This window comes from Eschrichtius robustus, chromosome 8 (genome assembly GCF_028021215.1).
Source record: "Eschrichtius robustus isolate mEscRob2 chromosome 8, mEscRob2.pri, whole genome shotgun sequence".
Classification (NCBI taxonomy): domain Eukaryota; kingdom Metazoa; phylum Chordata; class Mammalia; order Artiodactyla; family Eschrichtiidae; genus Eschrichtius; species Eschrichtius robustus.
This window is the reverse complement of record NC_090831.1, coordinates 50,335,650-50,362,872: the sequence shown is the minus strand read 5'-3', so window position 1 is coordinate 50,362,872 and position 27,223 is coordinate 50,335,650. Positions and strand designations below refer to the sequence as shown.

At 33.8% G+C, this 27,223-nt stretch overlaps 1 protein-coding gene across 2 annotated transcripts in view; it reads left to right on the top strand.

Annotated features, from left to right (window-relative positions):
- The window catches only part of SEMA3A (semaphorin 3A), a 490,617-nt gene that overhangs the window by 154,230 nt on the left and 309,164 nt on the right, over positions 1–27,223 (top strand). The window contains exons 2-3 of one of the 2 annotated variants that reach the window (XM_068550464.1): positions 4,798–4,877; positions 23,474–23,595. The gene's annotated coding sequence lies outside the window, so the exon portion shown is untranslated. The remainder of the gene's footprint in view (positions 1–4,797; positions 4,878–23,473; positions 23,596–27,223) is intronic. The other variant, XM_068550463.1, reaches the window with a different exon arrangement.

Here is a 27,223-nt window from a genome sequence, read left to right as displayed (position 1 = left end):
TGTTAGTTTCTGTTGTACATCAAAGTCAATCACTTATACATATACATATATCCCCTCTTTTTTAGATTTCCTTCCCATTTAGGTCGCCACAGAGCATTGAGTAGAGTTCCCTGTGCTATACAGTAGGTTCTCATTAGTTATCTGTTTTAGACATAGTAGTGTATATATGTCAATCCCAATCTCCCAATTCATCCTACTCCCCCTCCCCTGCTTGGTATCCATAAGTTTGTTCTCTACATCTGTGTCTCTATTTCTGCTTTGCAAATAAGTTCATCTCTATTTGAACACTACTCTCTACCAGACATTGTTCTATTCACTGGGGATATAGTGACAAATGAAAAGCAAGTCCTTCTTCCCCAGAGGTTATATTTTAGCTGCATGCCTAATTTAATTTTACACCTAAAACATGGCCTGACATATTGGATACAATTTTTTTTTTAATACATTTTATTTATTTATTTTTGGCTGCGTTGGGTCTTTGTTGCTTCACGTGGGCTTTCTCTAGTTGCAGTGAGCGGGGGCTACTCTTTGTTGCGGTGCACCTTTTCTCATTGCGGTGGCTTCTCTTGTTGTGAAGCACAGGCTCTAGGCGCACAGGCTTCAGTAGTTGTGGCACAGGGGCTCAGTAGTTGTGGTGCACGGGCTTAGTTGCTCCGTGGCATGTGGGATCTTCCCAGACCAGGGCTCGAACCCGTGTCCCCTGCATTGGCAGGCAGATTCTCAACCGCTGCGCCACCAGGATAGTCCTTGGATACATTTAATAAGTATTTTAAAGTGTTAATAAATAAGTAAAATATGGAATTTGTATAATTAAACATAATAACCTTTGAAGTTACTTAAATTTACACAGTTTAGAACAATTTAAACATTCAGAACAGACAACACATATCTTTAAGTTATTTGAAATGTATCTACTAATTCTAATCAAAATCACTTTGAATTCTGCATCATAAATGAAATTAAATTTCAACTGATTACTTTTAAATGTTTTCATATCTATTTCCCAAATTACCTCATCTTTTCATCCACTCTTGAGAGAGAGAAGGAGAGATGGAAGAAGGAAAGGAGAAATATTGAAAGAGAGAGATTAAATTTGGAAAGAACTTTTCTAGAAATATAAAGAAAGTTTTAAGTCTTTGCAATAAATTTGCTATGTTATTTTTAAAGAAAATGACCGATGCAAGTTTTAATTCAGCTGACTCCTAGTAAATCATTGCTTAATGAAAACAAGAACCGCAGAAAGTAAAACGTTACATTTGTTCTCAGTACATTCCGGTAGGAACTAGCAGACATCAGATTTGTCAATGCCACAACTTCCTTAGAGTTTCCAGGAGAACACCAGGATCAAAGAAAAGAAATAGATAAGATAAAGAGTTACAATCTCTTTGCAATAGGAGTTTCCCATTTAAGTTTTACTTGTTACTGTCATTTTAGAACAAGTTGAAAGTATCCTGGTTAGAAATGTTTACCTGACACTAATGGAACCCCTTCTGACAGATATTTTATTGAAAAATTACATGGTGTGAATGAAAAAAAGAACTGTCAGGTTGGATCAGATATTCTGTATCTGCAGGTGGTTACTTGGCTCATATAATCTTCCCAAAGATATGTGGAAAACATCACCTGTGCCAGAAGCTTCTCTATTTTATCAGAGAAGAGGCACATTTTCATTCTGTCAAACAAGTATTTCATCATAGTTTAAACAATATCTTGTGTGTTAGAGTAAATTTTTTTGACCAACGTGATGGTTCCATGGTGGTCAGTTTGATATAGAGAGATAAATGAAGTAATAAAACTTTCATTGTGTAAGTAAGCAATTTTAATTACTTTATCTGTAGTTGGGTTTTTTCTTTTTTTTTTCTTGGTTGTTTGTTTCGTTTTACAATATTTTGATTTGACCACTGTATTGTTATTAACTAGAAAATTGTGTTTGTGGCCTAGACTTTACCAATTTTTATAGTACATTTTTTTACCAGTTCAAATTTATTTACAGTTATAACCATTTTATATTTTGCCTCTCCATTTCCTTCAAGTCACTCCTCCCTCACGCGTTAGTCACTGACTTTATTGCCTTTTCTGGAGCAATCAGTGCACAGTCTGGCCTCAGGACCTTTGTATTTATTGCTCCTTTGGTCGTAAATACTCTTTCCCAAGATATACACATGGTTTCTTCCTTCAGACCTAAGGTAAAATGTCACCAACTCAGAGAGGACTTCCCTGACCATCCCAAGCAAATTAATACCCACCCACCTTCTATCCTTTTGTTTTATAGCACATAACATTGCCTGACATTGTATTACAAGTTTGTATGTTATTTGGCTTATTGTTTGTATAACATTTAAGTGCCTTAAGGCCAGGCACTTTAATTATTTGTCACTACTGCCTAAAATACTGTCTGGCACATAGTAAATACTCAATAAATATTTATTGAATTAATAAAAAATGTCTACATGGATTATGAACAATCTGTCCAGTTAAAGTTTATGAAGCTGTTCACAAAATAGTTAAAACGTTTGTAACATCAGGATAAAAGAAAATTCAAAGACATAAAAAGCAGAAGACCTTATATTTGGAACAAAACTTCCCTTTCTTGAGGCTTCCAGTAGTGAAATTCAGGAGATCAGAATGCTGAAATATTCTGACCCACCCCTCTGCAGGCCTTCAAGTGTTCATATGCAGAATATTCAACCACATGGTAGGCATGGCCACCATCAGCTGGGCTCAAGAGACTGGCAATGCCCTCAAAGTAAGTTGACCTCTAGACTGGCCATTAGAATTTCTTCTGCACAAGTCAAAGGGAAGCCCACACGTGGTATACGTTCCTCACGTACAGGCCATTACTGACGGAGGTCAAGGAAGAAAGACTCCCCCTATGTTAGTCTAAAGGTGTCCATCGGAAATCAAGAGGAATTCACACATCATTTGCTGTATCACACAGCACTATTATCAAGGGTCAAGTGGTCACCCTAAAGCCCTGAACACGCCTGACAAAACCTCACAACCATCCCTTTGCCCTCACTGACATGCACAGCCTCAACCCTGTGGGGGATCCCTCATCCCTCATCCCTCATTCCCATCTGTCTTGGGAAAATGAGGATTTGACTTATCATGGCTGTTTTTTCCTGTTATGTCAGTAACCAGAACTTTCAAGTCATTCCTGACTCTCAAGACCCTAATCCTCATCTTCAAATTCTGTCTCCTGGTGCTCTTTCACCATGCTCTCTGGAACTCACCAACCAGGCCTCTTTATTTTCAACTGCTTATGTGTGTTTTCTTCTTCTCTCTAAATGAAGCCTGGTTCTTCCCTGATGACACTGCTTCTCATGCCCGCTTTCAAGAGAGTGCTATATTCCTGTCACATCACTTAAATCGCCGGGATTGGAGGTAGGGTAATGTTCTGTTCCTCTTCAGTGTCACTTCCAGCGCAGTCTCTTTCTTCCTCCCTGAATTCCCTAGCTGTGATCTCATGACATTGGTAGGTATCACCTGATACTCCTCTTTGCAGAAGTCTTCCACCAACCTCTGGTCACTTCCCCTCTTCTTTTAAGATTTTAGCTTTAGCTTACTGTTACTCTCTCCAACTTCATTCTTGCCATACAGTATGGTAATTTTAACATTCAAAGAGATGACTCTTCAAAAACACTAGTCTCTCAGTTACTTGACTCCTCTCCTGCAAAGATCTCATTTTCCACCATGAAACAATTTCACCCCCTTGTAATGTATGTGTACAAGGAATATTTAACATGGTATTGACATTTGAGTTTCAATGTGTGCATATATATTTAGGGTAGTAAATTTTCTGTTTTTTATCTATATACCTATCATAAATCCTTTGCTTAAATCAACTCTTAATTTATCCCTAATACTATCACATAGTAAGGGATCCAAAGAAGCATGTGGGATAATGTGTTCTACATTTCTGAAAAAATATTATAGAAATCGTCTATATTTCCCAAAAATGTACAGTAAAAGAAACAGGATTGGAAATAACTGTGAGAGCACTACTTCTGTATTACTGTAGTTTTTATTGACAAATAAGATTAATATTGTTTAATACGGCTAATACTTAGCTAATGAATCTCCATTACATTCTCTTTTTTTTGAGATAATATTAGGTTTTTGGCCCAGATTTGAATTGTCTTTATTTTGTTTTCTACATTGTTTTTATTATTTATTCAAATATGAAATAGTGAAAGACTAATGTTACAAAGCATCTATTTTAGTAAAATAAAACTATTCAATGCATATTTTAAATTTCATATTTAAAAAGATTCAGTTATTTAAAATTTATATTTGCATATATGCCATATTTTCTTTATTTGGGAAAAAATAAAAAGCTTTTGTTAAAATGAAATCCTGTTACTTGCTAGCAGTGCCATGGAATTACTTCTTAGCTGCGTTGTCACTTTGAGCCTTTCATCATCAGTAGTGAAAAATGTTAATGACATCATAGCATTATGGACAAATCAATAGAGCATGTTAGAGTTTCAACTAACTCTCAAATAAATCAGGTATTCTTTAGCAGAGTCAGAGACTAAATAGTGAATTATTTCAAAGTACCTCAGATCCAATTAGTGATTACAAATTGTCATTTGTTTGAAGGAGCCAGAGTGAAAAGGTTGTCAAATTCAGTGTCTGCCCCCCATAATACCTTTTCCCTTCTTACATTACATTTTCCAATGCAACGAATTAAAGTGGTTTGAAAAAAATTTATACTGACTTTTAAGCACCTATTAATTAACAGCTAATTGTTTTATTTACATTGAATTCTAAGAATGACCTTGTTTATTTTTATAGGGTACTTACTGTGTCCAGGTACTTAAACAGTTGGACTGAACAAATGTACCTCAGGAATTAAGAATTCTTCCTGGAAAGAGGTAAGAGATTTGAAAATAGGCACATGTTTGTATGTTAATAAGTTTTGGTGAAAACTTAGATTTACTAGTACATTTCTTTGGCACATAATTTAGAAGGTAATTTCTAAAAATTAAGGGCACTTTCTGTTTTCACTTGTATAGTCTTCTTTTCTGTGGAATGATTTGGTTATATGAGAGGGCTCCAACATTAAGAAAAAAAAAACAGTAGTGTTTAGGGAAGCCACATTGCCACTTTAAAATGTCAAGATCTGGATTGCTACTATTTTGCTTTTCTTTCTTTCTTTTTTTTTTCTTTTTTAAAAAAGTTTGTTATACTTAGGAATTAGACTGGGTTTTCCATGTTCCCTGGGAGTCACAGAGCAGAGGTAGATGGTGTGTGGGCAGATTGCCATCCAGAAAGATCCTTTGGCTAGCCTGCCCCTTCTACATTTCCTGGACCACATACGGTTACTGTCAACTTGAAGCCATTCAAAAGTTTAAGTGCCAAACACAGAAGAAGGAGTCAGTTTTTAATGTGTTATGCTGTCTTAATTTTGACCTCAGATGTGAGAGACTGAAATATTACCTTTAAAATAAAATATGGGTAGGAAATCTGAATGTATACATATTACTTTTTTTAAAACCCTCTTTAACTGTGATTGTTGCTCAAGACTCATTTCATTGTATAAAGTAGGAAGAAAATTTACCAGCATTAGGCTTACCATTCCCACTGTATTATATATATTGCTATTAGAAGGAATGAGCAAAGGAGTGAAAACATACAATAAACATCTATGAGTAGTGTGTGGGATTGGTAAGGAAAAAAAATTAAGTGTTTTTTTTCCCTTATGGGTCTTTGAGTAGAATAAAATTCACTTATCAATTTTAGTTTAATTTTTATTTTAGTAAAACTGAAGATATTCCAATTTTATTGAGTCTCTTTGGATTTAACTAGATGATTATTCCTATTTAATGTGAACAACTGCTTTTTTCCCTAGGTTTTTTTTCATATTTAGTATGAAGAAAAATAAGATTTTTATGAAAAATATTTATATTATAATTGCTATATGGAAGCTTCACTTATATATGCAAATCATTTACCACATAAGGTGGAAATTCACTGACTTGAGGTGTACATTGGAATTGTTAAAGTTAATATCAAGTCAATATGGATTTTAAAGTTTTTGTAGGGGATATATCTCATATCTTTAGCATTGGTAGGGCAATAAAGACTTCAAAATATGGCTTTTGTATTGCCAGTCCTCTAATACATACGTATGTATATATACATGAATGTCAACATCTGTATGCATATGTATATGTATTCATTTTCAGCTAGATTAATTTTTAGCCTTCCACAGTACTAATTTCCTGGATGATATTTTCCATTAGTGCGTCATGTACGTAAACAGTAAACATTTGCTTTCTTTTTCAGCAAATAAGAACCTTCCAATCTTCCCATTACAATTGCCTCATAGGACACAAATAAAGGAGGCATGGTTCACAAAGTAAATTTCCTGGGTCCTAATTAAAATCTGTCCCAAATTTATGAAGGCCAAAGTCATATATAGACTTGATTTCTATGTCATTGCCATCATCATCTTTAATGTATACTTTATAATCAAGCCAGTTTTTCAAAATTAATTTATAAAAACATCAGCAGTCCATATGGATGAGTCTTAAGTCACTGAATGCAATTAACAATGTACACATTGGATTGAAATGAGACAGTGACTGGTTGTCAACTCATGAATATTTATAAAAGAGTAGTAAATTCACCAAAAATCTGATGAAATTTACTTCCAGGTATTGCATCTAATAGAACTATTTGCAGAATTGAACTTACGATTCTAGGCTTTGAGTGATACAAATACAAACTAGGGTAGATAAATATCAGTTTGTTGGAAAATGCCATCTGGCCATCCCAAAGTGGGAGGCCTGAGACCTGTTTTTTATCAATATCCATTTCAGTGACAGTGCTACTTTATCCCTTATTTTCTCCTTTTTATTTTTTCTTTTTTAAACAGAGCAACCTGAAGGAGAATATCTGCATGTAAATTTATTAAAAATATTTAATATAAATAATTATTTTAAAGAGTAGACAATCAATGTATTTTTTTTGTCCTGCTAATTCTATTATTTAATGGCTTATTTGCTTAGGGAATGCCAAGATCCATGGCATTTTTTTCCTCTCCTGAATCTGAAAACAGTTCTGCAAATATAGACTGTTTTCTAGACATGGCTTCATATAAGTTTGATTCTAAACAAATTCTAGATTGAATATATACAAATATCTTACTAGGAAGCTCATGACAAAAATTTTAAGCATCCATAAAAAAAGTAGAAGGCAATTAAAAGAGACTGTAGTTAAGAAAGAGATGTGCTGATTTTGGAAGAGGAATACGAGATAAAATTCCACATTAACTAAAAAAGAAAAATTAAAAAGGTGTGGATAAGAAGGAAGAAGAAGATACAAATCAGAATGCTAAGAAGATTAAGAGTAGTATATATAATTTGTTATTCCATTCAAAGTTCATTCTCTTATGACTACTGAATAACTTTGGTCTGTTTTGTAGGAAGTTCTCATATACTAGAATGAAATTATATTCCAGACTCACATAGTTCTGGATTTTCAAGCTGAATTACTGTGTGGCCTTGAGAAAATTACCTTGCTTTTATCTAATTTTCTCATTTATATGTTGGGACTAACAATACCTAATTTTACTTGCTTACATTTTTTTTGCTTACACTTTTTACGTATTTTGAAACACTTTATGATTTATTTCAAAACTGAATTTTGAAATGTACAGTATAGTTTTCCCTTTCTTCGAATACTTTACAAAGCGCTTTTTTATTTACCTTATCTTTCAAAAGAGTTCTACTTTTTTCTTGGATATTTAAGTATGTCATTTTTCTACTCTAGATCGTAAGCTTTTTTAAGGTGAAAAATATTTTTTATTCTATATGCCTCCCCCCCGCAACCAATGTAAGGAACAGACAATATTTATTTAGTGAGTGACTGAAGGAAAGAGTATGAACCTTTAAAACAAAACCATTTAAAACATTTAAAATTCTCTAAAGGATGTCAATACTTAATAGATAAAGCCTTTTTAAAAAATGATGAATAACTCAAAATGTTCCTGTATTAATTTAGCTGTTATTTAATTTTGATTGTTGAATATGTTCTCTTAGCTTATAGCATATTAGTATTTCAATATTTAATATTGAATAATATTCAATATTCACTTCTAAGATTTTTCAAGGAATTAAAATAATTTTTCCTTATCAGAGAAGTCCTTAGACATTTTTTAAAGAAAAAGAGAAAGGTGAGCTAAGAAAATCATGCTGGAACTGAGCTCCTACTTAGTTGTAGTGACAAGAATCTTGGTGACCTGAGCAACTAGGAAGCTCTTACCTCATTACCCTGGCCACATATTAGTGCCCACAGAGTCAGAAGGAATGCTTAGAGGCATGACTTTCCTCCTGAGGGAATCTAGTACATGCCTACCTTCCTCTGCACTCAGTGAGGGTGGGATCGGAGTGGCCACGAGTAGGAGAGGAATGTTACCTACCTTTTAAAAAAACTTCATTGTCTGCATGTTTGCACAAAGCCTGCTTCAGATTCAGACTGAGTCGTTTATTTTTCTGGCTAATAATTCCTTCTTTCCTTAAACTGTGATTTTTTTTTTCTTCAATCTTTGATAATCTGTGCTAAATGGTTTTAGGTCCACAGAATTTCTGAGCCTGCAGGGCCTTAGGAGATCATTTCATTGTTTACATAAAGAAACCAAGGCCAAGAAAAATTTAATACAAATTACAGAGACTAAGAACGTCAACTCCAAACTCTCATTCTACAGTTCTTTTCTTCATATCATCATATCTTGCTTCCAAAATACTGCTTTTGCTGGTTTTTCTTCCTTATTCATTTTGGGATTGTCTGTTGACAGGTTCCATTATTTATCAGCATTGTCTTCAACTGCAATTGATATTTGTGTGAACAAAATAAAGAGGTGGCATTCTCTTCTTTCACAAAGAGAAGTCTGTCAGTGGGTGGAAATAATTGAGCAAAAAAGATTGGGTAATAAGAGAAAGACGTATGTACTACACTACCTCAAGGAACAACCCTTTTGGGGGAATGGAATTTTATGGCTGGTTAAATATATGTCTCTATATATGTGTCTACATATATATATAAACATATGTCTACATATATATAAATATTTGCCTATATATATATATATATATATATATATATATATGGCAAAATGCTGCATAGAACCTTTGTCTCTGTTAAACTCTTTGAGATGTGTACAACTTCTTTGGGTGAAGGCTCTCTGTCAGTTTATTTTTCCCTTACTAACTTTACTGAGGGGATACTTTAGGTAATAGAAACTGCACCTGGTTTAGAGGGCTCAATTCTATGAGTTTTGACATTGCTGTACACCCATGAAATCACCCGCACAAGCAAGGTATAGAGTATTTCTCCACCCTGACAAGATTCCTTGTGACCGTTTACTTTTTTTGTACTATGCATTACTTTGCATTTTATATGAAATAAGTATACATATTTGTGTGTATTTTTTTTACTTAGCATAATGGTTTAGAGATTTACTTGTTTGTATCAGGAGTTCATTTATTTTTATTGCTGAACAGTATTCCATTGAATGGATACACATTTGTTTATTCACTTGATGGTGGATATTTAGTTGTCTTTAACTTTTGACTTTTCTTAATTAATTTTCTCTGAGCATTTGTGTGCAAGCCTTTGTGTGGACATGTGTTTTCATTTCTCCTGGGAAAATATGGAGGATTGGAATATCAGAGTTATTTGGTAGGTGTATGTTTAAGTTTTTAAGAAATGACAAACAGTTTTCCAGAGTGGTTGTACCATTTGGCACTCACCTGATCAGTGTATGAGAATTCCCATTGCTCTGTGTCATGGGTCTGCAAACTATACTTCTTGAGCCAAATTCAGCTGTACTTATAAAGTTGTAGTGGAGGAGAGGGTGTGGAGAAAAGGGAACCCTCTTGCACTGTTGGTGGGAACGTAAATTTATACAGCCACTATGGAGAACAGTATGGAGGTTCCTTAAAAAACTAAAAATAGAACTACCATACAACCCAGCAATCCCACTACTGAGCATATACCCTGAGAAAACCATAATTCAAAAAGAGTCATGTACCACAATGTTCATTGCAGCTCTATTTACAGTAGCCAGGACATGGAAGCAACCTAAGTGTCCATCAACAGATGAATGGATAAAGAAGATGTGGCACATATATACAATGGAATATTACTCAGCCATAGAAAGAAACGAAATTGAGTTATTTGTAGTGAGGTGGATGGACCTAGAGTCTGTCATACAGAGTGAAGTAAGTCAGAAAGAGAAAAGCAAATACTGTATGCTAACACAGATATATGGAATAAAACAAAACAAAAAAAAGTTCTGAAGAACCTAGTGGCAAGACGGGAATAAAGACACAGACCTACTAGGGAATGGACTTGAGGATACAGGGAGGGGGAAGCGTAAGCTGGGACAAAGTGAGACAGTGGCATGGACATATATACACTACCAAATGTAAAATAGATAGCTAATGGGAAGCAGCTGCATACCACAGGGAGATCAGCTCGGTGCTTTGTGACCACCTAGAGAGGTGGGATAGGGAGGGTGGGAGGGAGGGAGTTGCAAGAGGGAAGAGATATGGGGACATATGTATATGTATAACTGATTCACTTCGTTATAAAGCAGAAACTAACACACCATTGTAAAGCAATTATACTACAATAAAGATGTTAAAAAAAAAGTAAATTTCAACCCAGAATTCTACATACAATGAAAATATTCTGTAATGTAGGAGGCAAAATGAAGATACTTTTTAATAAAAGATAAGTAAGAGAATTCATTGTTGGCAGACCTGTACTTCAAGGATTGCTATAAAAAAGTCCTTCAGATTGAACAGAAATGATACCAGATAGGAATTTGGCACTTTAGGAGAAAATAAATAGCGTCAAAATTCGTTAAATATCTGAATGATTGTAAATTTCTTTAAAATACATATACTATTTAAAGTAAAAAAAAAAAAAAAAAAGTTGTAGTGGAACATAGCCACACTCATTTGTTTATGAATGAGCTGCTTTCATGCTACAAAAGCAGAATTAAGTAATTGTGACAAAAACCATATGGCCCTCAAAGCTTAAAATATTTACTATCTCGTCCTTTAAACAAAAAGTTTGCTGATCCCTGCTCTGCATCCTTGCAAAACTTCATGTTGTCAGTTTTTTAATTTTAGCCATTTTCATGTATATGGAATAGTATTTCAATGGGGCTTTAATTTGCATTTCCCTCATAACTAATGATAATGAACATCTTTTAATTTGCTTATTTGCCATCTGTATACCTTCTTTTCTAATAAATCTATTGAAATATTTTGCTAAATTTTTAAATTGGCTTTTTGTCTTACTAATAATTTTGAGTTTTAAGAGCATTTATATAATCTAGATACAAGTCCTTTTGTAGATATATATGTTTTGTGAATATTTTCCTTCGCTTTATAACTTTCTTTTTCATTTCCTTAAGTTTCTTTTGAATAGCAAAAATTTTAGTAGGGATCAAGTGCAATATATCATTTTTTTCTTCTTTTATGATTGTTGGATATTAAATCTTGCTTATCGCAAGGTTACATTTTTTTCTCCAGTATTTCTTCTAAGGGTTTTACTGGCTGAGTTTTGAAGGACTATGACCCATTTTGGGTCAATTTTTGGATGTAGTGTAAGTAAATGTCAAGACTAATCTTTTATTCCATGTCAACGTCTAGTTGTTCTATATGTTGAAAAGACGTGTTTTTCTCCATTGGCTTATCTTAGGAAATTCATCAAAAATCAGTAGCCTATTTCTGGTTTGTCTAATTTTCTCCATTGTCTACCCTTTTGCCAATAACACACTGTCTTGATTTTTGTATTCTTTTTTCTTTTTAATTTTATTAATTTTATTTATTTTTGGCTGCATTGGGTCTTCATTGCTGCGCATGGGCTTTCTCTAGCTGTGGCGAGCAGGGACTACTCTTTGTTGCAGTGCGCAGGCTTCTCATTGTGGTGGCTTCTCTTGTTGTGGAGCACGGGCTCTAGGTGTGCAGGCTTCAGTATTGTGGCATGCAGGCCCAGTAGTTGTGGCTCACGGGCCCTAGAGCACAGGCTCAGCAGTTGTGGCACACGGGCTTGGTTGCTCCGTGGCATGTGAGATCTTCCTGGACCAGGGCTCGAACCCATGTCCCTTGCATTGGCAGGCGGGTTCTCAACCACTGTCCCACCAGGGAAGCCCGATTTTTGTAGTCTTAAAATTAAATTGTATCAGATGACCAACTCAGCTATATTTTAAATTTTAAAATTTCTTTGGTTCTTCTAAGTGGTTTGCTTTCCCATAAAACACGCCCCCCCCAAAAAAAAGCCTCCTGAAATTTTAATTAGGATTTTGTTGAATTTATAAATCAACTTGTGTTTCTTTAGATATCTCATTATTATTGATGTTTAATTTCATTGTGGCCAGAGAACATACTCTGATATCAGTCATTTAAAATCTACCGAGAGGGACTTCCCTGGTGGTCCAGTGGCTAAGAATCTGCCTTCCAATGCAGGGAACGCGTGTTCAATCCCTGGTCAGGGAACTAAGATCCCACATGCCATGGGGCAACTAAGCCCATGTGCTCTATAGCACACATGCCGCAACTAGAGAGCCCACATGCGGCAACTACTGAGCCTGTGCACTCTGGAGCCCTCATGCCACAAAAAGAGAGAAGACTGTGCGCCGCAACGAAGAGCCCGCGCACCACAACAAAAGATCCCGTGTGCCGCAGCTAAGACCCGACACAGCCTAATAAATAAATAATAAAAAATGAAATAAAATTTAAAAAAATAATAATTTTTAAAAATAAATAAATAAAAAAATAAAATCTACTGAGAGTTGTCTTAAGGCCCACTGTGTGTGTTTCATACTGCATTTTAGATCCACTATGTGTTTACTGATCTATTTTTGTCTACTCATTTTAATAAAATCCCTTACTATGATTAGTCAATTTTAATTTTCTTCCCTTCCTTTAGTTCTGTCACTTATTGCTTCTTGTACTTTATGGTTCTTTCATAAGCTCGTACACATTTATGCTCAGTATGTCTTCCTGCTGAGTTGCCCCTTTTATCATTATGTACTGTTTCTTCTTATCTTTGGTGATGCTTTTGCCTTGATGTCTACTTTAGATGATATTAACATGGTCAACCCAGCATTCCTATGCTTAATATTTGCCTCTATTTATTTTCAAGTCATTTGTTTAATTAATGCTGAAGTTGAGCATTTAATGCATTCTGATTTCTGTTCTTTTGTCACATATATCCCCCCAATTTCCCACCAGAAAAAGAAAGCTTTTAGGATCTTACATTTGTCCCTGATATTCTGACATGTAGTTATGTCAGATTTGGGATTTGTTTTAGTTTGTGATCATTGCACTAAGCACTAAGCAGACCCTTTTAATCTGAAGACTTGTGCCCTTCATTTATGGGAAATTTTCTTGTTATATATAAAGATCTTTATACCTTTATGTCTATGTATAGATATATAAATACAGATAGATACAGATAGATTGATATATATGTATAAAATAATTATCTATATATATAAATAGATATGTGAAATATATATAAGAAATTATATATAATATATGTAATATATAATATGTATTTCTTCCCTGAGTTTTCTGTCTTTTCATTCTGTTGGCCCTAAAAATCTGATATTTGACTGCTTTAATTGATCCATTAATTTTCTTTAACCTATATTCCTCCATTTTGTGTTCTTGCTGTCATACTTTTTGGGAATTTTTCCTGGTTTTGTCTTCCGACAATTGTATTATAGTTCCTATTCCAGTTATCATAGTTTTAAATGCTAAGAGCTCTTTTTTGGTTCTCAATTTCTTTTTTCTTATAATCTTGTTTGTTTGCTTATTTATTTTTAAGAAATTAAATATATTTTATTTCTGGAAAATGTTCATTATAGTTTTGAGATGTTCTTCATGTCTTTCATCGTTTTTGTTTTCTCCTAGTTCTTTCAGTTGCTATTTTGAGGGGTTTTGTTTTCCATTCATGTTGTCAGATTTCCTCTTGAGTCAAGTAATTCTGAGCTGTCTATTGGTAAAATATCAAACCATTTTTGGAAGCATTGTATGGGTAGGCTCGGGGAGGGAGGGATTAGAGTGTATTTTATGGATCATTAGATTACACTTTGTATTGAAAGGTAAGCAAATCAGTCTTTTCGCAATGGACCACCAAATGATGATATGTGGGGTACTTTCTCTAGTGCTGTTTAATTTCTCCAATAGTTGGCAGAGGGACAATACTGAAATTGATCGTTGATATTTTGGGAGCAAATTGGGGGAAATGTTGACCTCCTTATTTTTATCCTGGTAAGGTATGCCTTTGAGCGCTCATCATCTCCCAGTTTCCTTAGAGTGAGTGGGTTTGCTTTTCTTCAGAGGTCTTCTAACTCCACTTTGTCAAGTTTATTCGAATTCCTTATCCCCAAATTTCCTTAAAGTCTTATATTGCTGTGATCATTTTTATCATTCTCTTGGTCCTAGTGGATGAATATATTTCTGTTTCCTTGTTTGTTAACTCTCTTATACCTTTACTGGGGCTAAGGGAGGGAGAAGAGATGGATTTGTATGTTTAATCTTCCTGGTTTAATTGGAATTCATATTATATTCTTAACAAATAATCAGATATTGTATAAACAGATTTATAAACTTAAATATGATTATGAACGATGGTGATGTGTTTCCAGAGGTTTGATAGGCAGAAGAAAGAATTTCCTAAGTTTCTCAGGAACAGATATCTAGACCAATGATTAATTACACTTTCCTCCCTTGTGGCCATATCTTGAGAATCATTTTATAACTTATTGGCACCTTTACTATATGAAGAGAAGAAAACTCACATGTCTCCATTCTAATACATACTAAGAAATTTTACTAAGAGATTCAGTAGAGGAGGGATTGGAAATTATTGGCTAAAACGATGCTTTGAGATTATCTGCAGATTTCATTACTCATGTTATTTCTGTTCTCCTATTACCATAGATAATTGACTATAGCTTAAGTGGGAGTATAGACTAAAATACAGTTACAGCTCATCTGGGTTTCATCAAAACTGTATCCCTGTTGGGGCACAACTGGACTTTGAAACAAGTTATGTCTGGAAGTACTACCCAGAGTCATCAGAGATTTGCCTGAGGTCTGAGACAGTTGCTGTGGAAACTATCCCACTCCACTCTTCTTTAGTGAAACCTCAACCAACAGCAGTTAGCCAGAACTGAAAATAAGAAAAAGTGAAGAAATAAGCAAAAAGAAACAGGTATTAACATTAGTTGAATTTGTAGACTGTTGTACATAGATCCATGTAGATTAGTTATTATGAATGGAGTTTCTGGAACAATTAATTTTAGTCAACACTATAAACATTAAGGCTCAGATCCTCAAGTTTTTGAGGAATTTTGTCCCACATCATTCTAAACATGTGGTCACAAGTTCCTTGAACTTTCTTTGTTAAGCACAATTGTGTTTTGTTTCTAAAAGTGAAGTTAAAAAAATTCAGACCAAAACATAGAATTAATTTTTAATCAGAAAAGCAGCGACATTCAGATGAGATTATTTAACAGTCTGTATTTTAAGTAGTGCTTTTCTAAATATTATTAAAAATCTCAAAAAAGTATATCAAACGGTATTCAGAAAGCCATCTTACTGAATAATATAACAACTGACATGATTTGAAATGGTGTTAAAGCTGTAAATACATTGTCAAATTGTCAAATTGTGATTTTTTTGGGGGGGGAGTTGGGAATTTTGAAGTGAAAATACATTTTTTTAAATGATGGTATTTATAAGATTTTTCACCAACAATACTCACAATACTAAATTCTCCTTGTATAGTGATTTAAAAGCTATCAAAAGGAGTATGGGGATACAAAGATGAATAAAAGCGTGTTTAATCATAGAGTATTCCTAGGATATCTAAGATCAGTTACCTCAATAGAAAAATCAATTGCAGATCTACGATTATTTAAGAACACCCCAAATTTCCCTGTTAAGCAGTCAAGAAGTCCCTATACACAATGACAACTATAACTTGCTATATAGACTGCCATTCTGCCATAGATTCAGTTGGTAAGGAAATTATGATATCAAATGGATTGAAACACATTGCTATTACCAGGTAATATGCAAAACATATCCATCCCTTGCCATGAATCTCATCCAATTTTTAAACTAGTGGATGGGTGTGATGCTCGAATTCATAATTAAAAAGAAGATACACATGTTGAAGTGGCTATTTTGAAGAAACTACATGAAATGGTTTTATCAATTGGTCTGCCAAAATGCCTAATTTCAATCTCATCCATTCATCTAGCTAACTCCGTATAAACTTTCACATCTCGGCTCAATGCTACTTCCATAAGAAAAGCCTTCGTGTTTTACAGTATTGTCATGCTTAAAACTTCTTGTTCAATGCTATCTTTTATATGTTATATTTTCTATTAAGTTAGTGATTGTGATTCTCTATTTACTGTTTTATTCACTAGTAGTTGCTCAGTTAATATATTTATTATTATTGAGCTTATATTTAAACATTATATATTTTGCTTAATTATTATCATGGTTTCTTATTGCTTTCAGTAAAATATGAGAATACCTATGAAAGTGGCTTTCACTTATGGATTTATGGACATGTTTGAATTATCAAATCCAAACTATGATAATGACTATTATATCATAAGCTTTTGCAAAGTTATCCTAAATGTGTTGTTGACTTATTTTCAAAATCATAATAAAAATCCTTGATTATAACCTAAATTTAAGTGCAACCAAGAAGGGGTACACTATATAGTAAAAAAAAAAAAAAAAAAAAAAAAAAAATGTCTAAAACTTTGGCTTGAGTATCAGAAGGAATTAATTACAATTTTTTACTTACTAGTTGTTTCGTTTTACCAAAGAAAACAAAGTTAGAACAGGAAGAATTTTTAAAAATGATTCTGCACAATTCTTTTAGGTATAAGAATGAAAGAAGTGAGGAGAGAAAAGCACAATGATTTGTCCCAAATAACCAGAGTCAATAGAAAGCGTAGGTATAGAAGACAAATTTTTGAAAGCTATAAAGACACTTTTTCTACTGCAAACATGTGGACTTCATTTTAGTTATTTCCCTCCTTAAGAATTGTGTTCTTTAGAAAAGTTGTGCCTCAAGCAAAAAATAAATGATACCATTCATGTTTCGTGAATGAAGTAAAATCTTTCTCTCTACAGCCTGGTCACTTAATGTAAGAATATCCAACAAAAATAACAAACCTAATGCCACTCATTTAACAACAAAATGATGCTGTCAGCATTTTGATTAATGTCTTTTGAATCAAGAGACCATTGTCTTATAGATAAATTCTAGAGCAATTGATAGTCTAGACTCTGAAGTTGGATGGAGGTGCCTTCTAAATTAAATCCTTTCATATCCCACAGGCTGAGATCATGCACATCTGAGATGTGTTAGTTGAAATTCCACACAATCCTCAGTTGCCAAGTTTGCATGGACTGAACATGATACAAAAAGCAAAGAAGCTAAGAAAAATTAACATTAAAAAATGAATATTATACAAAGGTCCTACACACAGCAGTGAGACGAGAAGGGCCCCTAGCATTCTCCATTCACAGATTTAAACCTGAAGTTGAACTATACTTAACCCCAAGAAGAAACTCTGAAGGTAGGGAAAAGAGTTTCAAGACTGAGCAACCAAAAGTGAAATAAGTCAGAGACAGACAACTACTGTGTGATCTCACTTATATGTGAATTGTAAAAAGCTGAAACAAAGTAGATTGGTGGTTGCTAGGGATTGGGGGTGGGGGAAATGAGGAGAATTTGGTTAAAGGATACAAACTTCCAGTTACAAGATGAGTAAAGTTCTGCGGATCTAGTGTACAGCATGGTGTCTATAGTTAACAGTACTTTATCGTGTACTTGAAAGTTGCTGAGAGAAGATCTTAAATGTTCACACACACACACACACACACACACACACACACAGAGTAATGTGAGGTGAGGGCTGTGTTAACTAACTTTATTGTGATGATCATTTCACTATACATATGTGTATCAAATCATCATGTTGCAAACCTCAGACTTACCCAATGTTATTTGTCAGTTATATCAAATAAAGCTGGAAAAGAAAGATTGAGTAACCAATTAATTCAGAGGTATGGTGTGAACAGCTTTCTGTTGGGGACACATAATACAAGATGTGATTCTTTCCCTCAAGTATCCGGCAATTTAATTGAAGATGTACTTTTCTCACCATTTTACCAGTTCAACATTCATTTCCTGAATATTTAGAGCATTCAGGTATTATGATAAATCTTTGGTAAAAGAGGAATAAAAATAAGTGCCCTATAATCAGAGGAATGTCATCACGGGAGCAATATAGTAAAATTTTCATTAAAATATGGTAAGTGCTAAGATGGCAGGGTGCCCACTTCTCAGTATTTGCTTAGCCTTCATAGAACTCCCATGAGAAGAATATAGGAATTTAATTTATTTAATTATGGTGATAAATATAGGCAAATAACCTAATATGAAACTGGCCAAAGCATATAAATAGGAAATTATATCAGACTAGACTATAATGTGCAGCAAGCATATGAAAGGATGCTAAAGCTTACTAGTTGGAACCTGCCAACTATAGCAGTAATGAGATGCCATTTTTCTTCCATCAAGTTGGTGAAAATTAAAAAGAAGAAAACAAGTCAGTGATTTCTAGGGTTCCAGGAAGTAGGCTCACTCATTACTAGAGAGAATCCAAATGGCCATGAATTCATGAAAACTGATCAAGAATAGGTACTAAAATGAAAATGCATATATTTTAATAAAATAACAACTAACAAACAAGTAGGGCAAATCAACAAGGACAAAAGTGAAAACTCCTCCAAGAGTATCCAAATCTTCACTACTGGGGAAGAGTTAAGTAGTGCGGTTTTAATCTGGACTATTGACTATTACACGTTAATTAACAGCACGGGTCAGATCTATGCATTTGACTGGAGGCCTATTCATGATGTATGTTTCATGAAAAACTGTTTTTGCTAAACAATGTTTATGTTGTGATGCTTTTTGTAAAACAGATTACATAGAACTCAATCGATATGATATATGTATATACATATATGTATACATATGTACATGTTCATCAGTGTGAAGAAAGATGTGGAAGAGGCTGGTGCTGATCTTGGCAGCCTGGGGCATGAGGAAGGGAGTTAATGTAGGTGATTTAATGTAAAATTTTCCCCTTACATAGCTCCTTATATTTTCACTAGTTGAGGTGAACACATGTTGATTTTGTTTGAAAATATTTATTATAACAAAACATAGATATTCTGGGAAATAGTGAGATGAATGCACTTGAAATATTTTTTTGGATTATTAATTGTTTGTCATTTATAGACCTGTGGCTTTTCCCCATCCATTTGTACAGGTAATCAAGAGATTAATAATATTACTTCTAAAATTAAGATATTATAAACCAAAATAAAATTGTTAGGGTTTTTTACACTAATTTGTGAATTATTTTTCTATCTTTCACCGCACCTACTAATAGGTAGGTTGGAGTAGGTAGCGTTGTACAGTAACACTTTATAAATGTGTTATTGTACATACACGAATAGTCCATACACAGAATGTAAGAAACACCATTGATTAATGTTCAGAGAGGAGCCCTGACATATCTACATAAATCAACATGCAATTGTGAGAAAGCAACTCCAGCTCCTTTGAGAAGATATTCTTTCATGAAACTGAAGTGCTCCTGACCTGGGTCTGAATAAGTAATTTTGTCAGTCCACTGCTCAGGGCACTGTGGATAAAACCATGAGGCTGATACTTCACAGCAGTGATTGGCCCAGATGTTTGAATTTTGATTATGTTTGAGATGGAAACATTCAAAAATATGTGCTTTAATTATAGACATGGAAATAATTATTTCTCTGCCTCATCCATCACCCTGCCAAGGCTGAGAGATTTTAACTACTGCTTTGTCCAGTGCATTTGTAAACAGACATTCTGCAATTCTGCTAGAACTGTTTTCAAATTACTACTTGTATATAATTTGCTTCAAGAAATATGTAAATGAATACTCACATACATACATTAATATATTCACCGATTATTTCTCTACTCTCTGGTCCACATGAAAAAACTTTCAGAGAACCAGGGAAGATATTTTTCACAACAAAATAACCTACAAAACATACACTAATCTTTGACTTTTAAAATACATCCAAAGGTCTTTGTTGTGGCTAATCCCAATTTTCTAATAGAAAGAGATGCAACTTCATATCACTTTTATACATTCTTTTTAAAAATTTTATTTATTTATTTATTTATTTATTATTGAGGTATAGAGTCACATAAGTTTCAGGTGTATAACAGTGATTCACGATTTTTAAAGGTTATACTCCAATTATAGTTATTATAAAATATTAGCTATATTCCCAGTGCTGTACAATATATCTTTGTAGCTATTTATTTTGTACATAGTAGTTTATAGTACCTCAATATTCCACCTCTATCTTGTGACTTTTATACAATATTTATTTACACATTTTTGCAACTACCAAATTTTGTGGATCACAAAGTGAGAAATTCTATCTTCTGTGATAAAGTTTGCTGAGAAGAAATTAGGAATATTTCTGATTTGTATGTTTCATGCTTCCTACACATTTTTATATGATATTGCCTTCAAGTAAGTAAACTCTTGAGCATCTCCTTCATTTTCAGAATAAAGGATCTCAAGTATTTTAAGTTTTATCTACTCAGGTAATTAAATGGGACCCAGGGTTTTCATAAAGAAAACCCTGCATATCGTAGTGATAGACTTTTTTTTTTTTTAAGTCAGGCATCACTATACTGCATTCTGAATAAATTATTTAAATACATTCATGAAATTAGCTATAATTTATAGCAGCAATTTCTATATCAAATCTTAGTTAAACCATATATCATACTAAGCACATATTCTACTTTCCCATTTTACCTTCCAAAGAAGCACTGACAATTAGGCACCATTTGACATTTGTCATGCTTATCGTCACAGCTGCAGTGACACTAAAGGAGACTACGAATGGCGAGAACAGCTTTTTGTAAAGAGTAGAAAGTAAAGGAAAATAACGATTGCTTCTCCTTTGCTTTGAGTGGTTGGAGGCAGATAAGCGGATTTGTAGTGAGGTCATCAGTCACAATGGGGTGGTAATTTGAAAATGGATTAGTTTAGAAGTAGCGATTTCTGCTCCATGGGCTTCAGTGCAAAAGTCTACCTGATTCTGTAAGAGACCTCATAAACTGGCAGAGATCAATGCCTACCTAATGTGCCATTATGCACTGGGCACACTTCAGTGATTACAGCACAGCTGTGGCTGGGTTTTGCTTGATAGTTCCTTAGCACTTGCACCACAGGTGCTCCACACAATTATTTTTCCCAAAGGAATAGACTCTTTGGGGAATTAAAGTGGACGAGAGAGGCTTTTCTTCCTAAGAAGCTTTTCACTTTTAAACTGAAGAATGAACAGTGTCAGATGTCAGTAATGTCAGCCCAATAACAAAGACTAAACAACTTATGAGAAGGAAATCATCCTATATTATATGTCTGGATGGCACTTTCTTATGTTTAAAATTTTATTGCATAAGACTATCTGACTGTGTATCTTGAAAGAACATGACAATACAAATTCCAAGTTGGAAATGTTCACTGTTTTAAAGATTATAATTTCATATCGAAATGTAAGAGCATTAACAAGTATTTAAGTTGTTTAGCTTTTCTTACAGGCCATGCAAATTAGTTGGCAACAAAGAATGAGAAGGAATTCGGTCAAATGAATTTACAACAAAATTTGAATATGAGATACCTTACCGATAATCCTTAGATTCTTATGCTCAATAGGTTTCTTCACTATTGCTTGCAAATGTTATGCGTAGGAGCAATGAATAAAATATTAAAGGCAGGTAAAATAATTTGAAATGTAAATCCATATAGTATAAATTAATAAATTCTGTTTTATACTTTAAACAAAGGAATATTAGTAATGTTAGTTATATGAAACTTTCCATTTTCAGCTCTTTAAATTTGATATGATACGTAATGAGATGGTATGAACAACATTCCGGGGTAATGCATCACACAGAAAGAAATTTATTGAGAATAATTTGTGATTAATTCCTTGGCACTAGTTGGAATAATATCTGGTAAATGGTCTGAACCCTTTGAAGTCCTTTTTTCTTCCTTTATTTAAGATAAATAATGTGTTTATAGTTAATAACCAAATTTAGCAGCAACATCAGGTTTCATTTTGCTGGCTGACCTGTTCTAGGGAAAAGGAATACAATTACAATGATTAGCAAACCATACTCTTTAAGATTTTAGGGGCATATAAAAGGGTTTCCTGTCCCAAATCATTCCTCAATCTGCTCACGCAAAATCCTTTCAAAAAGGAACATTCATCTAATCCACAGTTAAATATATTAATCTCTAAATTAAATATTCCTAGTAGAGGTAACATACTAACTTGAAATAGTTTAGTACATATAACAAGGATGGTGACAGTCCCATTTAATACTTCCAAAGAATTATGTTCAAATTCCAAATGGATAATTAATTTTAAAAAAAGGACTTAATTCAGAAGAGAACTGTTGCCATGTTTAGGGGACTCACCATGCCATATGGAAAAAAAAAACTTATTGGGAAAATTGGGGAAAAGAGGCAATTTGAAGGCTATCACATGAAAGGAAGATGAAGTTTCAGCTGTGTAAATCCACCAGGGAATACTTGGAATACTCCCTGGCTCCTTAGACATAATAGATAAATAGGAAGAATAACATTTTAGGTTATAGAACAATCTAAAAAATATAATGAATGGAATGAGCTATGTTGAAATTATTACAAACGGTAATCCTTCTCCAAGGGTATTGAGCTCAGAGAAGAGATCTTTGGATTCTGAATTAGCCATGGTTGCAGGCATATTCTTTAATATTTTGTGACACTATTGTTTTATTCATAAAATAAGTGGGTTAGTCCTATTTTTAAATAATAGAAATTATCTCCTAGGTGCCTCTTATTGGGTGTATTAGATGACCTAAATTTGGGATTAACATATACACACTACTATTTATAAAATAGATAATCAACAGGGACCTACTGTATAGCCCAGGGAACTATATTTTATGATAACCTATAAAGAAAAATTCTGAAAAATAAAAATTATCTCTAAATGAATAGATAAATACTTTGTGTGTTACATTTTTAAAATGATCAAGATGGAAGTATCCATTGCCTGAAGTATAGAAAAATAAGACTCCACATTGCGTTTATATGTGGAGGGGGTGATGATTCTCAAAGAGAAATACTGGAATACAGAAGGTAAATTTTTCTTTCCTTCCCATGTTTCTAAAGCCAGCATTGATCCTTTTTATAGTTTTTGTATAGTGTCATGAGCTTAATATAATTAATCTAGTTAAATACTCACTCTCAGTGTCCTATAATGACTTTCTATTTAAGGCAAACCGCAGAGGCACAGTCTGAGCCTACAGATATTATGGCAAACCTGTTGCGAACAAAGAACATTTGAAGCGTTTGGTGTAGCTGGCTTACACAACGGCACACTGGACAGAATACTGCAGGTACTAGTTTTTCCAAACTTGCCTCCATTTAATATACATAATCATAAATCTGAAAAAAATGTTTTTGGCCTACTTTTCAAGGAAAAGAAATCCATAGACAAGGATTAAAATAAACTCATTGAAGAAACTGTTGTAAAAATTTAGTAAATAAGATGAAGATTTGCATTATTTGAGAAGTAAGAGCTTTGGTTAAAATGGTGACTGGAATGGACAGTTCCTCACAATTCATTCTTGGAAAAATAATCCAATTAGAAAGACTTGTCAAAGACATGCTTTTCTGAAATTATTGAAAAATGGAAAAGAAACTTCACATTTGAATCAAATGGGATGTCACCTTAACATAAAACAAGATAATAATAATAACAACAGATGTAGCAGGTTATGGGTTTTCAGAAACCAAATAGGCTGGGGAAAAGCAATGAAGAACAGAAAGGAATCAGGCCTGGTAGAAGAGGAACACTCTTCCAGTGATATTATTTGGCAGAATGAATTTGAAAATACATCTGAGTGGAGTTTGGATTAAGAGAATGATAAAAGAAACAGAGAGATGACGATACATTGGAAAAGCAAAATAGATGATCGTTTTCAGCTTTAAAAATGCTATGATTCTAGGCTTTAGATGATTTGGCATGAAAAATTAAGAGAACATGGCAAGTCTAGTTATTCATAACAAAGTAAGATAATGTGAACTTTATTGAGTTATTATATTCATTGAGGGATAAAAATACCTTGACTCTGGTGTAACTTAGATGGAGCAGAACCTGGGATGGTGCCTGGTGTGTAGTTAGGGTCAGTCATCTTTTAATTGAATTATCCCACTCATTTCAGTAGATGCTGAGTTAACTACTTAAGGAACTTCTTTGCTCTGTGTTTGTGTGTCTTAGAGAAAATACTTATATTTTCTAAAAATTGTGTAAGTATAGATACAATGTATAACTTATTGCTTTTACATATTAAATATAATTATTGATGATATGAGTTGCATCAAATATTAAGAACCTTGGAAATACATTATTATTGCATTCTTAAGTGGTGCAAATGTAATTCCTTGCATTTAAAAAGTTGAAGCATATACAACATACTCAGGAGCCTAAAACAGCAGAGCAGAGCATTAAAGAATCAGTCTTCAGTGCAGAGGGAGAGTAGCAGTAGAGTTCAAAAGTTGCCTACCTTTGAGGGCTGGCTACTTCTTTGAATTCTATCTGCTATTTTGCTAAACTTTTGCTCAAATTCTCTAAGGCCTGTTTCTACAGAATGGGAAGAAACAATAGTACCTGTATCACAGAGCTATTCTGAGGAAATGAGTTGAAGTAGTAACAGTTTTTCCAAGAAATGTTAGCTACCATTATCTAATAATATGAGAATCCTATCAAACTAAAGGTTGTAAATGGAGAGCTTTAAATACTGTTTTCTTTTTACTTTCCTAGAGAGTCATATTTGTTACTTATTCTTTAACCAGAGTCTGTAACTTTCGATAAAAGTTTTTCAGCCGTCCTTGAGTAATTTTTGTTTTAGAAAGCGAGGTAATAAATATATCAAAATGAAATTCTAAGCCCACTCCTTCCTTCAGCTGCTTTACTTTCTATCTGTTCTACATTCCCTCACTGTCTGGCACTGAATTCAATGACTTCAAAATGTGAATGAGAGTTTGATGTGGATGAGTGTCAAACCAAAGCCACCACTACTACGTTGAGGTGCCTTGTATTTATTTCCTTTTTTTCCCCTTAAAGTAAAAAAATCCGCTGCTCTGCAGGGTTTTAGCTGTGATGGGGGAGGAGGTGAATTAAAATGTTTTAAACAAAATTTAACATGCCAAGACTTCAATGGAATTTCAATCATTATAGTGTATGCATATTTGCTGAAGGCTATGCTTTTGCTAATGTAAACAGCTATTTTGTTTCTTTCCCAACAAGTTGCCTGTTACCAGAGAAAATATCTCTTTGTATGCAGCTTCTTTTGTGTGAACCATCTTGCTAGTTAAATGCAAAACGAGCAAAATATTCAATGAAATTCTCAAAAGATAAATAATAATAATAAAGGTTTTTATGCTAGCCTTTATATTTGTTGGTTAAAATGTTTGACATCACCAGCCTTTATGTCTTAATATTTAGTTGAAAAGAAATGTAACTTTACTATTAAATGATTTGGGTTTAGTACTTCCTCTTGCCATAACCACATTTTTTAGGAATTCCATCGTGTGTGGGTGTTTGTGTGCATGCGTATGAACATACATATTTTTTTCTTGTATACCTTTGTTATACCTGTATTGCTTTCATTTCCTGGAAGGGCTTTTAGTAGAGCATACAGTCAAAATTCTTTGGATTTGCCCTTTGCTTCATGTCTTCCCTCAGGTTTTCAGGCACCTGCTACATTGTCTTCTGTAGTTAAACAGTAAAGGAAGTAGACTCATTGCAGAGGGAAGTTTGATTTTCTTCTCTGAAACCACCTGGCAACTGTAGATAAACGGTATATGTAAGGGGGGAGAAAATTTCTTAGGACCTCCACAATTACAACACAATAAAAAAAAAAAAAAATGAAGCTGTAGTTACACTGTCGAGCATAAAAGAGTACAAGAGAATAAATCATAGAATGTGCCCCACCAAGCACACATTGAGACCTGCTGTTTTCCCTGTGGGTGTTCACATGACTTTGATTTTCATCTAATGACAAGAAAACACAAACATTGGCAAAAGCTTTACTCGAGTTTTGGTGACCCCACTGTGTTAAATAGGACTTGAATTTGAGTGCCTAAAGAAAACTTCTGTATGATATGTTTGTTTGGCTTTTATTCCCAGAAACTTAACAGTCCCATCAATGAAAAAAGAAACATCATCTAGAATATGGGAAAAAGTGTTTTGATAGGGAGATTAAAAAATAAGCACATTCTCCTTCCTCATGACCTTTGTTATTAATAACTTTGAAAAAGTCATTCCATTCATAGGACACAGTGATTAAAAGGGATCCAAACTTCTGTTTGAATTGTTCAATACTCTTTACAGCATAGGATGCTCTAGTTGAAGGTCAAGAGTCATTTTAGTTTTTGATGAGTGTGAGGAAATGAAGCAGATTTTTACATCCTAAGGTTGACCATCTACCTAGCCTTGTCTGCTCTCACTCTGAAATTTTGTAGGTAAAGTCTAAAGACCTTAGGTGGTGATATCGTCGACTAGGATGGATTTAGGGCTGCATCTGCTGTTCTATGTTTCAGTATCTCAGAATCTAATTTTCGGATAGTTCTTGAGTCATAATTCTTGAAAGAAAGGAGAATGCAATACTTAGAGAAGGGTAAGATAAGCTAGTCTTTGAAAATTAGGAGAACCAGGTTAAATATTTCCTTAATAGATAGCCCCTTTGCTGTTTCTACTAATCAGTGTCAGCCAGCTCTTGAAGTAAACACCTGCTCAGAGACAGGTACACATGGCATTTACTTTAGAAGATAATGTAGGTGCTCAATTTTTCTTAAATTTAGACCTTATTATAAATCAGTAATCTGCTTTCCTTGTATAATGCAACTATCTGGATTTTAAAAAAGAAAATAATGCTCATTTTTGGAAGTGATATTAATCATAACACTCTCATTTAAATATTTTCTATACACTGTAGGAAAATTTCCTCTCCCAATCTAGAA